The sequence below is a fragment of the Taudactylus pleione genome, unplaced genomic scaffold, assembly GCF_031769625.1.
Source record: "Taudactylus pleione unplaced genomic scaffold, aTauple2 ptg000174l, whole genome shotgun sequence".
Classification (NCBI taxonomy): domain Eukaryota; kingdom Metazoa; phylum Chordata; class Amphibia; order Anura; family Myobatrachidae; genus Taudactylus; species Taudactylus pleione.
In genome coordinates, this window is record NW_028284576.1 from 5,021,576 (window position 1) to 5,035,076 (window position 13,501).

General features: G+C 35.8%; 4 non-coding genes across 4 annotated transcripts; all 4 read left to right on the forward strand.

Moving 5' to 3' along the window:
* The first annotated feature begins 2,263 nt into the window (after positions 1–2,263).
* On the forward strand, positions 2,264–2,337 carry TRNAN-GUU (transfer RNA asparagine (anticodon GUU)). Its single transcript has one exon. It is a non-coding gene; the product is annotated as a tRNA-Asn (tRNA).
* Positions 2,338–10,282: 7,945 nt separating this feature from the next.
* On the forward strand, positions 10,283–10,356 carry TRNAN-GUU (transfer RNA asparagine (anticodon GUU)). Its single transcript has one exon. It is a non-coding gene; the product is annotated as a tRNA-Asn (tRNA).
* Positions 10,357–11,778: 1,422 nt separating this feature from the next.
* Positions 11,779–11,852, forward strand: TRNAN-GUU (transfer RNA asparagine (anticodon GUU)). The gene has a single exon. It is a non-coding gene; the product is annotated as a tRNA-Asn (tRNA).
* A 1,437-nt stretch (positions 11,853–13,289) lies between these two features.
* TRNAN-GUU (transfer RNA asparagine (anticodon GUU)) lies at positions 13,290–13,363 on the forward strand. Its single transcript has one exon. It is a non-coding gene; the product is annotated as a tRNA-Asn (tRNA).
* Positions 13,364–13,501: the final 138 nt, after the last annotated feature.

Genomic DNA, 13,501 nt, shown 5'->3' on the forward strand with positions numbered 1-13,501 from the left:
CAGCATATGGTGCTACAACAAATTGGTGCAAGTTTGGAGCTACCATAAGTGTGGCTTATAGTCAGTTACTCACATTAAATATGGTGTATCAGCTCTTTGAATCAACCCCAAATTGTTTGCATGTCATTTTCAAGACTACTATATGTAACTCAGCATTCCTCTGGGGCATCAGAAGAAAATAAAAACAGTGAAGAATTTTGGTCAGGAATGTTATTCTTCACTTGATATATTGCAGCAAATTTTGGTTCCAAAATATTATCTGGAGCATGCAGGCATCGATCCCACTACCTCTCGCATGCTAAGCGAGCACTCTACCATTTGATCTAATTCCCCTTTGATGTTAAAAGCATTTACACCACTCACACCAAGAGGACTGGATTACATTTAGAGATAACATCTCAAAAACATCCATTAGCCTCAAGTTTAGTGGAATCCCATTATCGTTGGTATTTAGTACGTTAATGATTTCATAAAATGTTTCCTTATTTATCACCATTGTGTTGGAGACTTTGTGGGGCTGAGGAAACTGTCCCACATCTGGTGGCACTGTCCGAACTTACTTCCATTGTGGACAGAGATACATTGTCTTACTTACCTTCTCATTGGAATTTTAATGCCCAACTCCCTGTCATATTCCCTTTTATCTCATTATATTTTTGATATTGTAAGAAATGATCCAAGTTAGAAACTTTTATGCAGTTTAAGTTCAGTTCTGCTGGTTCATCTTCCATTACTGATAATATCCATTAGAAAGCACTTTCACGTGTCTCTGTGGCGCAATTGGTTAGCGCGTTCGGCTGTTAACCAAAAGGTTGGTAGTTCAAGACCACCCAGGAACGTGTTTAGTATTTGTTATTTTGTGGTATTAGACAAAATTTACCAGGCATTTGTCTTCATTTTACCTCAATACACAAACTTACATGGAAATTAACAGCTATGACTTTACTAACTCTACATCCATGGCTTTCCAGCTAGTGTTAGATAATACTAGAAAGAACTTTACAAATTGAAAACAAGTGATCAGTTCTAAGAAGATATAGAGAATAAGCTAAAAATTCACAGTGACTTTTAGCCAGAAGAATAAGAAATTTTTTTTAATATATACCAGATACTGGGATCCACTGGGTTAATTCTGAGAAGTGGATTCAATTATTTAAAAAGGGGGTAAGTTACCTTGCAAATGTCTAGTAATACCAGTTACAGCAGTTGAAATTTGACCCCTAGTAACACAATATCACTTTTTTATGCTGCATTATGGGGCTACAACAAATTGGTGCAAGTTTGGAGCTACCATAAGTGTGGCTTATAGTCAGTTACTCACAGGAAATGTGGTGGATCAGCTCTTTGAAGCAACCCCAAATTGTTTGCATGTAATTTTCAAGACAACTATATGTCACTCCGCATTCCTCTGGGGCATCAGAAGAAAATAAAAACAGTGAAGAATTTTGGTCTGGAATGTTATTCTTCACTTGATATATTGCAGCAAATTTTGGTTGCAAAATCTTATCTGGAGAATGCGGACTGGATTACATTTAGAAATAACATCTCAAAAACTTCCATTAGCCTCAAGTTTAGTGAAATCCCATTATCGTTGGTATTTAGTACCTTAATGATTTCATAAAATGTTTCCTTCTTTATCACCATTGTGTTGGAGACTTTGTGGGGCTGAGGAAACTGTCCCACATCTGGTGGCACTGTCCCAACTTACTTTCATTGTGGACAGAGATACATTGTCTTACTTACCTTCTCATTGGAATTTTAATGCCCAACTCCCTGTCATATTCCCTTTTATCTCATTATATTTCTGATATTCCTAAGTATACCCACAAATTTATAACACATATTTTAAGTGCTAGCAAATGCCATATAGCTTTATATTGAAAAAACTCAGTTCCACCATTCTCTACCTTTATTATAAATACAATTTGGCACATCTATCATTGTGAATACATCACCAGAATTTTTCATAACACTGCAAATAAGTTCTCATATACTTGGATCCTTGGACTAACTGAAATCCCCCTATTTCAACCCTTTTATAACTGGATTGATTCGCTCCCATCATGACTAAGATATTTTCACACCCTGACAAAATTCTCAATTCACAGGATATAATCCTGTTATTTCTTACTTTGCACAAGTTCATATTATAGTGTCCATTTGTAAGAAATGATCCAAGTTTGAAACTTTTAAGTAGTTTAAGTTCAGTTCTGCTGGTTCATCTTCGCTTACTGATAATATCCATTAGAAAGCACTTTCACGTGTCTCTGTGGCGCAATTGGTTAGTGCGTTCGGCTGTTAACTGAAAGGTTGGTGGTTCAAGCCCACCCAGGGACGTGTTAAGTATTTGTTATTCTGTGGCAGGAGGATTCTATATTTGACGAAATTTACCTGGCATTTGTCATCATTTTACCTCAATACACAAATTTACATGGAAATTAACAGCTATGACTTTACTAACTCTACATCCATGGCTTTCCAGCTAGTGTTAGATAATACTAGAAAGAACTTTACAAATTGAAAACAAGTGATCAGTTCTAAGAAGATATAGAGAATAAGCTAAAAATTCACAGTGACTTTTAGCCAGAAGAATAAGAAAAATTTATTAATATATACCAGATACTGGGATCCACTGGGTTAATTCTGAGAAGTGGATTCAATTATTTAAAAAGGGGGTAATTTACCTTGCAAATGTCTAGTAATACCAGTTACAGCAGTTGAAATTGGACCCCTAGTAACACAATATCACTTTTTTATGCAGCATTATGGGGCTACAACAAATTGGTGCAAGTTTGGAGCTACCATAAGTGTGGCTTATAGTCAGTTACTCACAGGAAATGTGGTGTATCAGCTCTTTGAATCAACCCCAAATTGTTTGCATGTAATTTTCAAGACAACTATATGTCACTCCGCATTCCTCTGGGGCATCAGAAGAAAATAAAAACAGTGAAGAATTTTGGTCTGGAATGTTTTTCTTCACTTGATATATTGCAGCAAATTTTGGTTGCAAAATCTTATCTGGAGAATGCGGACTGGATTACATTTAGAAATAACATCTCAAAAACTTCCATTAGCCTCAAGTTTAGTGAAATCCCATTATCGTTGGTATTTAGTACCTTAATGATTTCATAAAATGTTTCCTTCTTTATCACCATTGTGTTGGAGACTTTGTGGGGCTGAGGAAACTGTCCCACATCTGGTGGCACTGTCCCAACTTACTTCCATTGTGGACAGAGATACATTGTCTTACTTACCTTCTCATTGGAATTTTAATGCCCAACTCCCTGTCATATTCCCTTTTATCTCATTATATTTCTGATATTCCTAAGTATACCCACAAATTTATAACACATATTTTGAGTGCTACCAAATGCCATATAGCTTTATATTGAAAAAACTCAGTACCACCATTCTCTATCTTTATTCTAAATACAATTTGGCACATCTATCATTGTGAATACATCACCAGAATTTTTCATAACACTGCAAATAAGTTCTCATTTACTTGGATCCTTGGACTAACTGAAATCCCCCTATTTCAACCCTTTTATAACTGGATTGATTCGCCCCCATCACGACTAAGATATTTTCACACCCTGACAAAATTCTCAATTTACAGGGTATAATCCTGTTATTTCTTACTTTGCAAAAGTTCATATTATAGTGTCCATTTGTAAGAAATGATCCAAGTTAGAAACTTTTAAGCAGTTTAAGTTCAGTTCTGCTGGTTCATCTTCGCTTACTGATAATATCCATTAGAAAGCACTTTCACGTGTCTCTGTGGCGCAATTGGTTAGACTAAGATATTTTCACACCCTGACAAAAGTCTCAATTTACAGGGTATAATCCTGTTATTTCTTACTTTGCACAAGTTCATATTATAGTGTCCATTTGTAAGAATTGATCCAAGTTAGAAACTTTTAAGCAGTTTAAGTTCAGTTCTGCTGGTTCATCTTCGCTTACTGATAATATCCATTAGAAAGCACTTTCATGTGTCTCTGTGGCGCAATTGGTTAGCGCTTTCGGCTGTTAACTGAAAGGTTGGTGGTTCAAGCCCACCCAGTGACGTGTTTAGTATTTGTTATTCTGTGGCAGGAGGATTCTATATTTGACGAAATTTACCTGGCATTTGTCATCATTTTACCTCAATACACAAACTTACATGGAAATTAACAGCTATGACTTTACTAACTTTACATCCATTGCTTTCCAGCTAGTGTTAGATAATACTAGAAAGAACTTTACAAATTGAAAACAAGTGATCAGTTCTAAGAAGATATAGAGAATAAGCTAAAAATTCACAGTGACTTTTAGCCAGAAGAATAAGAAAAATTTATTAATATATACCAGATACTGGGATCCACTGGGTTAATTCTGAGAAGTGGATTCAATTATTTACAAAGGGGGTAAGTTAACCTTGCAACAGTATAGTAACACCAGTTACAGCAGTTGAAATTGGACGACTAGCAACCCGATATCACTTTTTTATACAGCATATGGTGCTACAACAAATTGGTGCAAGTTTGGAGCTACCATAAGTGTGGCTTATAGTCAGTTACTCACATTAAATGTGGTGTATCAGCTCTTTGAATCAACCCTAAATTGTTTGCATGTAATTTTCAAGACAACTATATGTAACTCTGCATTCCTCTGGGGCATCAGAAGAAAATAAAAACAGTGAAGAATTTTGGTCAGGAATGTTATTCTTCACTTGATATACTGCAGCAAATTTTGGTTCCAAAATATTTTCTGGAGAATGCGGGCATCGATCCCACTACCTCTCTCATGCTAAGCGAGCACTCTACCATTTGAGCTAATTCCCCTTTGATGTTAAAAGTATTTACACCACTCACACCAAGAGGACTGGATTACATTTAGAGATAACATCTCAAAAACATCCATTAGCCTCAAGTTTAGTGAAATCCCATTATCGTTGGTATTTAGTACCTTAATGATTTCATAAAATGTTTCCTTCTTTATCACCATTGTGTTGGAGACTTTGTGGGGCTGAGGAAACTGTCCCACATCTGGTGGCACTGTCCCAACTTACTTCCATTGTGGACAGAGATTCATTGTCTTACTTACCTTCTCATTGGAATTTTAATGCCCAACTCCCTGTCATATTCCCTTTTATCTCATTATATTTTTGATATTGTTAGAAATGTTCCAAGTTAGAAACTTTTATGCAGTTTAAGTTCAGTTCTGCTGGTTCATCTACCCTTACTGATAATATCCATTAGAAAGCACTTTCACGTGTCTCTGTGGCGCAATTCCATTGTGGACAGAGATACATTGTCTTACTTACCTTCTCATTGGAATTTTAATGCCCAACTCCCTGTCATATTCCCTTTTATCTCATTATATTTTTGATATTGTAAGAAATGATCCAAGTTAGAAACTATTATGCAGTTTAAGTTCAGTTCTGCTGGTTCATCTACTCTTACTGATAATATCCATTAGAAAGCACTTTCACGTGTCTCTGTGGCGCAATTGGTTAGCGCGTTCGGCTGTTAACCGAAAGGTTGGTAGTTCAAGACCACCCAGGGACGTGTTTAGTATTTGTTATTTTGTGGTATTAGACAAAATTTACCAGGCATTTGTCTTCATTTTACCTCAATACACAAACTTACATGGAAATTAACAGCTATGACTTTACTAACTCTACATCCATTGCTTTCCAGCTAGTGTTAGATAATACTAGAAAGAACTTTACAAATTGAAAACAAGTGATCAGTTCTAAGAAGATATAGAGAATAAGCTAAAAATTCACAGTGACTTTTAGCCAGAAGAATAAGAAAAAATGTATTAATATATACCAGATACTGGGATCCACTGGGTTAATTCTGAGAAGTTGATTCAATTATTTACAAAGGGGGTAAGTTAACCTTGCAACAGAATAGTAACACCAGTTACAGCAGTTGAAATTGGACGACTAGCAACCCGATATCACTTTTTTATACAGCATATGGTGCTACAACAAATTGGTGCAAGTTTGGAGTTACCATAAGTGTGGCTTATAGTCAGTTACTCACATTAAATGTGGTGTATCAGCTCTTTGAATCAACCCCAAATTGTTTGCATGTAATTTTCAAGACAACTATATGTAACTCAGCATTCCTCTGGGGCATCAGAAGAAAATAAAAACAGTGAAGAATTTTGGTCAGGAATGTTACTCTTCACTTGATATATTGCAGCAAATTTTGGTTCCAAAATATTAACTGGAGAATGCGGGCATCGATCCCACTACCTCTCGCATGCTAAGCGAGCACTCTACCATTTGGGCTAATTCCCCATTGATGTTAAAAGCATTTACACCACTCACACCAAGAGGACTGGATTACATTTAGAGATAACATCTCAAAAACATCCATTAGCCTCAAGTTTAGTGAAATCCCATTATCGTTGGTATTTAGTACCTTAATGATTTCATAAAATGTTTCCTTCTTTATCACCATTGTGTTGGAGACTTTGTGGGGCTGAGGAAACTGTCCCACATCTGGTGGCACTGTCCCAACTTACTTCCATTGTGGACAGAGATACATTGTCTTACTTACCTTCTCATTGGAATTTTAATGCCCAACTCCCTGTCATATTCCCTTTTATCTCATTATATTTTTGATATTGTAAGAAATGATCCAAGTTAGAAACTTTTATGCAGTTTAAGTTCAGTTCTGCTGGTTCATCTACCCTTACTGATAATATCCATTAGAAAGCACTTTCACGTGTCTCTGTGGCGCAATTGGTTAGCGCGTTCGGCTGTTAACCGATAGGTTGGTAGTTCAAGACCACCCAGGAACGTGTTTAGTATTTGTTATTTTGTGGTATTAGACAAAATTTACCAGGCATTTGTCTTCATTTTACCTCAATACACAAACTTACATGGAAATTAACAGCTATCACTTTACTAACTCTACATCCATGGCTTTCCAGCTAGTGTTAGATAATACTAGAAAGATCTTTACAAATTTAAAACAAGTGATCAGTCCTAAGAAGATATAGAGAATAAGCTAAAAATTCACAGTGACTTTTAGCCAGAAGAATAAGAAAAATGTATTAATATATACCAGATACTGGGATCCACTGGGTTAATTCTGAGAAGTTGATTCAATTATTTAAAAAGGGAGTAAGTTAATCTTGCAACAGTATAGTAACACAAGTTACAGCAGTTGAAATTGGACCCCTAGCAATCCGATATCACTTTTTTATGTAGCATTATGGGGCTACAACAAATTGGTGCAAGTTTGGAGCTACCATAAGTGTGGCTTATAGTCAGTTACTCACAGGAAATGTGGTGTATCAGCTCTTTGAATCAACCCAAAATTGTTTTCATGTAATTTTCAAGACAACCATATGTAACTCAGCATTCCTCTGGGGCATCAGAAGAAATAAAAACAGTGAAGAATTTTGGTCTGGAATATTATTCTTCACATGAAATATTGCAGCAAATTTTGGTTACAAAATCTTATCTGGAGAATGCGGACTGGATTACATTTAGAAATAACATCTCAAAAACTTCCATTAGCCTCAAGTTTAGTGAAATCCCATTATCGTTGGTATTTAGTACCTTAATGATTTCATAAAATGTTTCCTTCTTTATCACCATTGTGTTGGAGACTTTGTGGGGCTGAGGAAACTGTCCCACATCTGGTGGCACTGTCCCAACTTACTTCCATTGTGGACAGAGATACATTGTCTTACTTACCTTCTCATTGGAATTTTAATGCCCAACTCCCTGTCATATTCCCTTTTATCTCATTATATTTTTGATATTGTAAGAAATGATCCAAGTTAGAAACTATTATGCAGTTTAAGTTCAGTTCTGCTGGTTCATCTACTCTTACTGATAATATCCATTAGAAAGCACTTTCACGTGTCTCTGTGGCGCAATTGGTTAGCGAGTTCGGCTGTTAACTGAAAGGTTGGTGGTTCAAGCCCATCCAGGGACGTGTTAAGTATTTGTTATTCTGTGGCAGGAGGATTCTGTATTTGACGAAATTTACCAGGCATTTGTCATCATTTTACCTCAATACACAAACTTACATGGAAATTAACAGCTATGACTTTACTAACTCTACATCCATGGCTTTCCAGCTAGTGTTAGATAATACTAGAAAGAACTTTACAAATTTAAAACAAGTGATCAGTTCTAAGAAGATATAGAGAATAAGCTAAAAATTCACAGTGACTTTTAGCCAGAAGAATAAGAAAAATGTATTAATATATACCAGATACTGGGATCCACTGGGTTAATTCTGAGAAGTTGATTCAATTATTTACAAAGGGGGTAAGTTAACCTTGCAACAGTATAGTAACACCAGTTACAGCAGTTGAAATTGGACGACTAGCAACCCGATATCACTTTTTTATACAGCATATGGTGCTACAACAAATTGGTGCAAGTTTGGAGTTACCATAAGTGTGGCTTATAGTCAGTTACTCACATTAAATGTGGTGTATCAGCTCTTTGAATCAACCCCAAATTGTTTGCATGTAATTTTCAAGTCAACTATATGTAACTCTGCATTCCTCTGGGGCATCAGAAGAAAATAAAAACAGTGAAGAATTTTGGTCAGGAATGTTACTCTTCACTTGATATATTTCAGCAAATTTTGGTTCCAAAATATTATCTGGAGAATGCGGGCATCGATCCCACTACCTCTCGCATGCTAAGCGAGCACTCTACCATTTGAGCTAATTCCCCATTGATGTTAAAAGCATTTACACCACTCACACCAAGAGGACTGGATTACATTTAGAGATAACATCTCAAAAACATCCATTAGCCTCAAGTTTAGTGAAATCCCATTATCGTTGGTATTTAGTACCTTAATGATTTCATAAAATGTTTCCTTCTTTATCACCATTGTGTTGGAGACTTTGTGGGGCTGAGGAAACTGTCCCACATCTGGTGGCACTGTCCCAACTTACTTCCATTGTGGACAGAGATACATTGTCTTACTTACCTTCTCATTGGAATTTTAATGCCCAACTCCCTGTCATATTCCCTTTTATCTCATTATATTTTTGATATTGTAAGAAATGATCCAAGTTAGAAACTTTTATGCAGTTTAAGTTCAGTTCTGCTGGTTCATCTACCCTTACTGATAATATCCATTAGAAAGCACTTTCACGTGTCTCTGTGGCGCAATTGGTTAGCGCGTTCGGCTGTTAACCGAAAGGTTGGTAGTTCAAGACCACCCAGGAACGTGTTTAGTATTTGTTATTTTGTGGTATTAGACAAAATTTACCAGGCATTTGTCTTCATTTTACCTCAATACACAAACTTACATGGAAATTAACAGCTATCACTTTACTAACTCTACATCCATGGCTTTCCAGCTAGTGTTAGATAATACTAGAAAGATCTTTACAAATTGAAAACAAGTGATCAGTCCTAAGAAGATATAGAGAATAAGCTAAAAATTCACAGTGACTTTTAGCCAGACGAATAAGAAAAATTTATTAATATATACCAGATACTGGGATCCACTGGGTTAATTCTGAGAAGTTGATTCAATTATTTAAAAAGGGAGTAAGTTAATCTTGCAACAGTATAGTAACACAAGTTACAGCAGTTGAAATTGGACCCCTAGCAATCCGATATCACTTTTTTATGTAGCATTATGGGGCTACAACAAATTGGTGCAAGTTTGGAGCTACCATAAGTGTGGCTTATAGTCAGTTACTCACAGGAAATGTGGTGTATCAGCTCTTTGAATCAACCCAAAATTGTTTTCATGTAATTTTCAAGACAACCATATGTAACTCAGCATTCCTCTGGGGCATCAGAAGAAAATAAAAACAGTGAAGAATTTTGGTCTGGAATATTATTCTTCACTTGAAATATTGCAGCAAATTTTGGTTCCAAAATCTTATCTGGAGAATGCGGACTGGATTACATTTAGAAATAACATCTCAAAAACTTCCATTAGCCTCAAGTTTAGTGAAATCCCATTATCGTTGGTATTTAGTACCTTAATGATTTCATAAAATGTTTCCTTCTTTATCACCATTGTGTTGGAGACTTTGTGGGGCTGAGGAAACTGTCCCACATCTGGTGGCACTGTCCCAACTTACTTCCATTGTGGACAGAGATACATTGTCTTACTTACCTTCTCATTGGAATTTTAATGCCCAACTCCCTGTCATATTCCCTTTTATCTCATTATATTTTTGATATTGTAAGAAATGATCCAAGTTAGAAACTATTATGCAGTTTAAGTTCAGTTCTGCTGGTTCATCTACTCTTACTGATAATATCCATTAGAAATCACTTCCACGTGTCTCTGTGGCGCAATTGGTTAGCGCGTTCGGCTGTTAACCGAAAGGTTGGTAGTTCAAGACCACCCAGGGACGTGTTTTGTATTTGTTATTTTGTGGTAGACAAAATTTACCAGGCATTTGTCTTCATTTTACCTCAATACACAAACTTACATGGAAATTAACAGCTATGACTTTACTAACTCTACATCCATGGCTTTCCAGCTAGTGTTAGATAATACTAGAAAGAACTTTACAAATTGAAAACAAGTGATCAGTCCTAAGAAGATATAGAGAATAAGCTAAAAATTCACAGTGACTTTTAGCAAGAAGAATAAGAAAAATGTATTAATATATACCAGATACTGGGATCCACTGGGTTAATTCTGAGAAGTTGATTCAATTATTTAAAAAGGGAGTAAGTTAATCTTGCAACAGTATAGTAACACAAGTTACAGCAGTTGAAATTGGACCCCTAGCAATCCGATATCACTTTTTTATGTAGCATTATGGGGCTACAACAAATTGGTGCAAGTTTGGAGCTACCATAAGTGTAGCTTATAGTCAGTTACTCACAGGAAATGTGGTGTATCAGCTCTTTGAATTAACCCCAAATTGTTTGCATGTAATTTTCAAGACAACTATATGTAACTCAGCATTCCTCTGGGGCATCAGAAGAAAATAAAAACAGTGAAGAATTTTGGTCAGGAATGTTATTCTTCACTTGATATATTGCAGCAAATTTTGGTTCCAAAATCTTGTCTGGAGAATGCGGACAGGATTACATTTAGAAATAACATCTCAAAAACATCCATTAGCCTCAAGTTTAGTGAAATCCCATTATCGCTAGTATTTAGTACCTAAATGATTTCATAAAATGTTTCCTTCTTTATCACCATTGTGTTGGAGACTTTGTGGGGCTGAGGAAACTGTCCCACATCTGGTGGCACTGTCCCAACTTACTTCCATTGTGGACAGAGATACATTGTCTTACTTACCTTCTCATTGGAATTTTAATGCCCAACTCCCTGTCATATTCCCTTTTATCTCATTATATTTCTGATATTCCTAAGTATACCCACAAATTTATAACACATATTTTAAGTGCTAGCAAATGCCATATAGCTTTATATTGAAAAAACTCAGTTCCACCATTCTCTATCTTTATTATAAATACAATTTGGCACATCTATCATTGTGAATACATCACCAGAATTTTTCATAACACTGCAAATAAGTTCTCATATACTTGGATCCTTGGACTAACTGAAATCCCCCTATTTCAACCCTTTTATAACTGGATTGATTCGCCCCCATCATGACTAAGATATTTTCACACCCTGACAAAATTCTCAATTCACAGGATATAATCCTGTTATTTCTTACTTTGCACAAGTTCATATTAAAGTGTCCATTTGTAAGAAATGATCCAAGTTTGAAACTTTTAAGTAGTTTAAGTTCAGTTCTGCTGGTTCATCTTCGCTTACTGATAATATCCATTAGAAAGCACTTTCACGTGTCTCTGTGGCGCAATTGGTTAGCGCTTTCGGCTGTTAACTGAAAGGTTGGTGGTTCAAGCCCACCCAGGGACGTGTTAAGTATTTGTTATTCTGTGGCAGGAGGATTCTGTATTTGATGAAATTTACCTGGCATTTGTCATCATTTTACCTCAATACACAAACTTACATGGAAATTAACAGCTATGACTTTACTAACTCTACATCCATGGCTTTCCAGCTAGTGTTAGATAATACTAGAAAGAACTTTACAAATTGAAAACAAGTGATCAGTTCTAAGAAGATATAGAGAATAAGCTAAAAATTCACAGTGACTTTTAGCCAGAAGAATAAGAAAAATTTATTAATATATACCAGATACTGGGATCCACTGGGTTAATTCTGAGAAGTGGATTCAATTATTTAAAAAGGGGGTAATTTACCTTGCAAATGTCTAGTAATACCAGTTACAGCAGTTGAAATTGGACCCCTAGTAACACAATATCACTTTTTTATGCAGCATTATGGGGTTACAACAAATTGGTGCAAGTTTGGAGCTACCATAAGTGTGGCTTATAGTCAGTTACTCACAGGAAATGTGGTGTATCAGCTCTTTGAATCAACCCCAAATTGTTTGCATGTGATTTTCAAGACAACTATATGTCACTCCGCATTCCTCTGGGGCATCAGAAGAAAATAAAAACAGTGAAGAATTTTGGTCTGGAATGTTATTCTTCACTTGATATATTGCAGCAAATTTTGGTTGCAAAATCTTATCTGGAGAATGCGGACTGGATTACATTTAGAAATAACATCTCAAAAACTTCCATTAGCCTCAAGTTTAGAGAAATCCCATTATCGTTGGTATTTAGTACCTTAATGATTTCATAAAATGTTTCCTTCTTTATAACCATTGTGTTGGAGACTTTGTGGGGCTGAGGAAACTGTCCCACATCTGGTGGCACTGTCCCAACTTACTTCCATTGTGGACAGAGATACATTGTCTTACTTACCTTCTCATTGGAATTTTAATGCCCAACTCCCTGTCATATTCCCTTTTATCTCATTATATTTCTGATATTCCTAAGTATACCCACAAATTTATAACACATATTTTGAGTGCTACCAAATGCCATATAGCTTTATATTGAAAAAACTCAGTTCCACCATTCTCTTTCTTTATTATAAATACAATTTGGCACATCTATCATTGTGAATACATCACAAGAATTTTTCATAACACTGCAAATAAGTTCTCATATACTTGGATCCTTGGACTAACTGAAATCCCCCTATTTCAACCCTTTTATAACTGGATTGATTCGCCCCCTTCACGACTAAGATATTTTCACACTCTGACAAAATTCTCAATTTACAGGGTATAATCCTGTTATTTCTTACTTTGCACAAGTTCATATTATAGTGTCCATTCGTAAGAAATGATCCAAGTTAGAAACTTTTAAGTAGTTAAAGTTCAGTTCTGCTGGTTCATCTTCGCTTACTGATAATATCCATTAGAAAACACTTTCACGTGTCTCTGTGGCGCAATTGGTTAGCGCGTTCGGCTGTTAACTGAAAGGTTGTTGGTTCAAGCCCACCCAGGGACGTGTTTAGTATTTGTTATTCTGTGGCAGGAGGATTCTTTATTTGATGAAATTTACCAGACATTTGTCTTCATTTTACCTCAATACACAAACTTACATGGAAATTAACAGCTATGACTTTACTAACTCTATATCCATGGC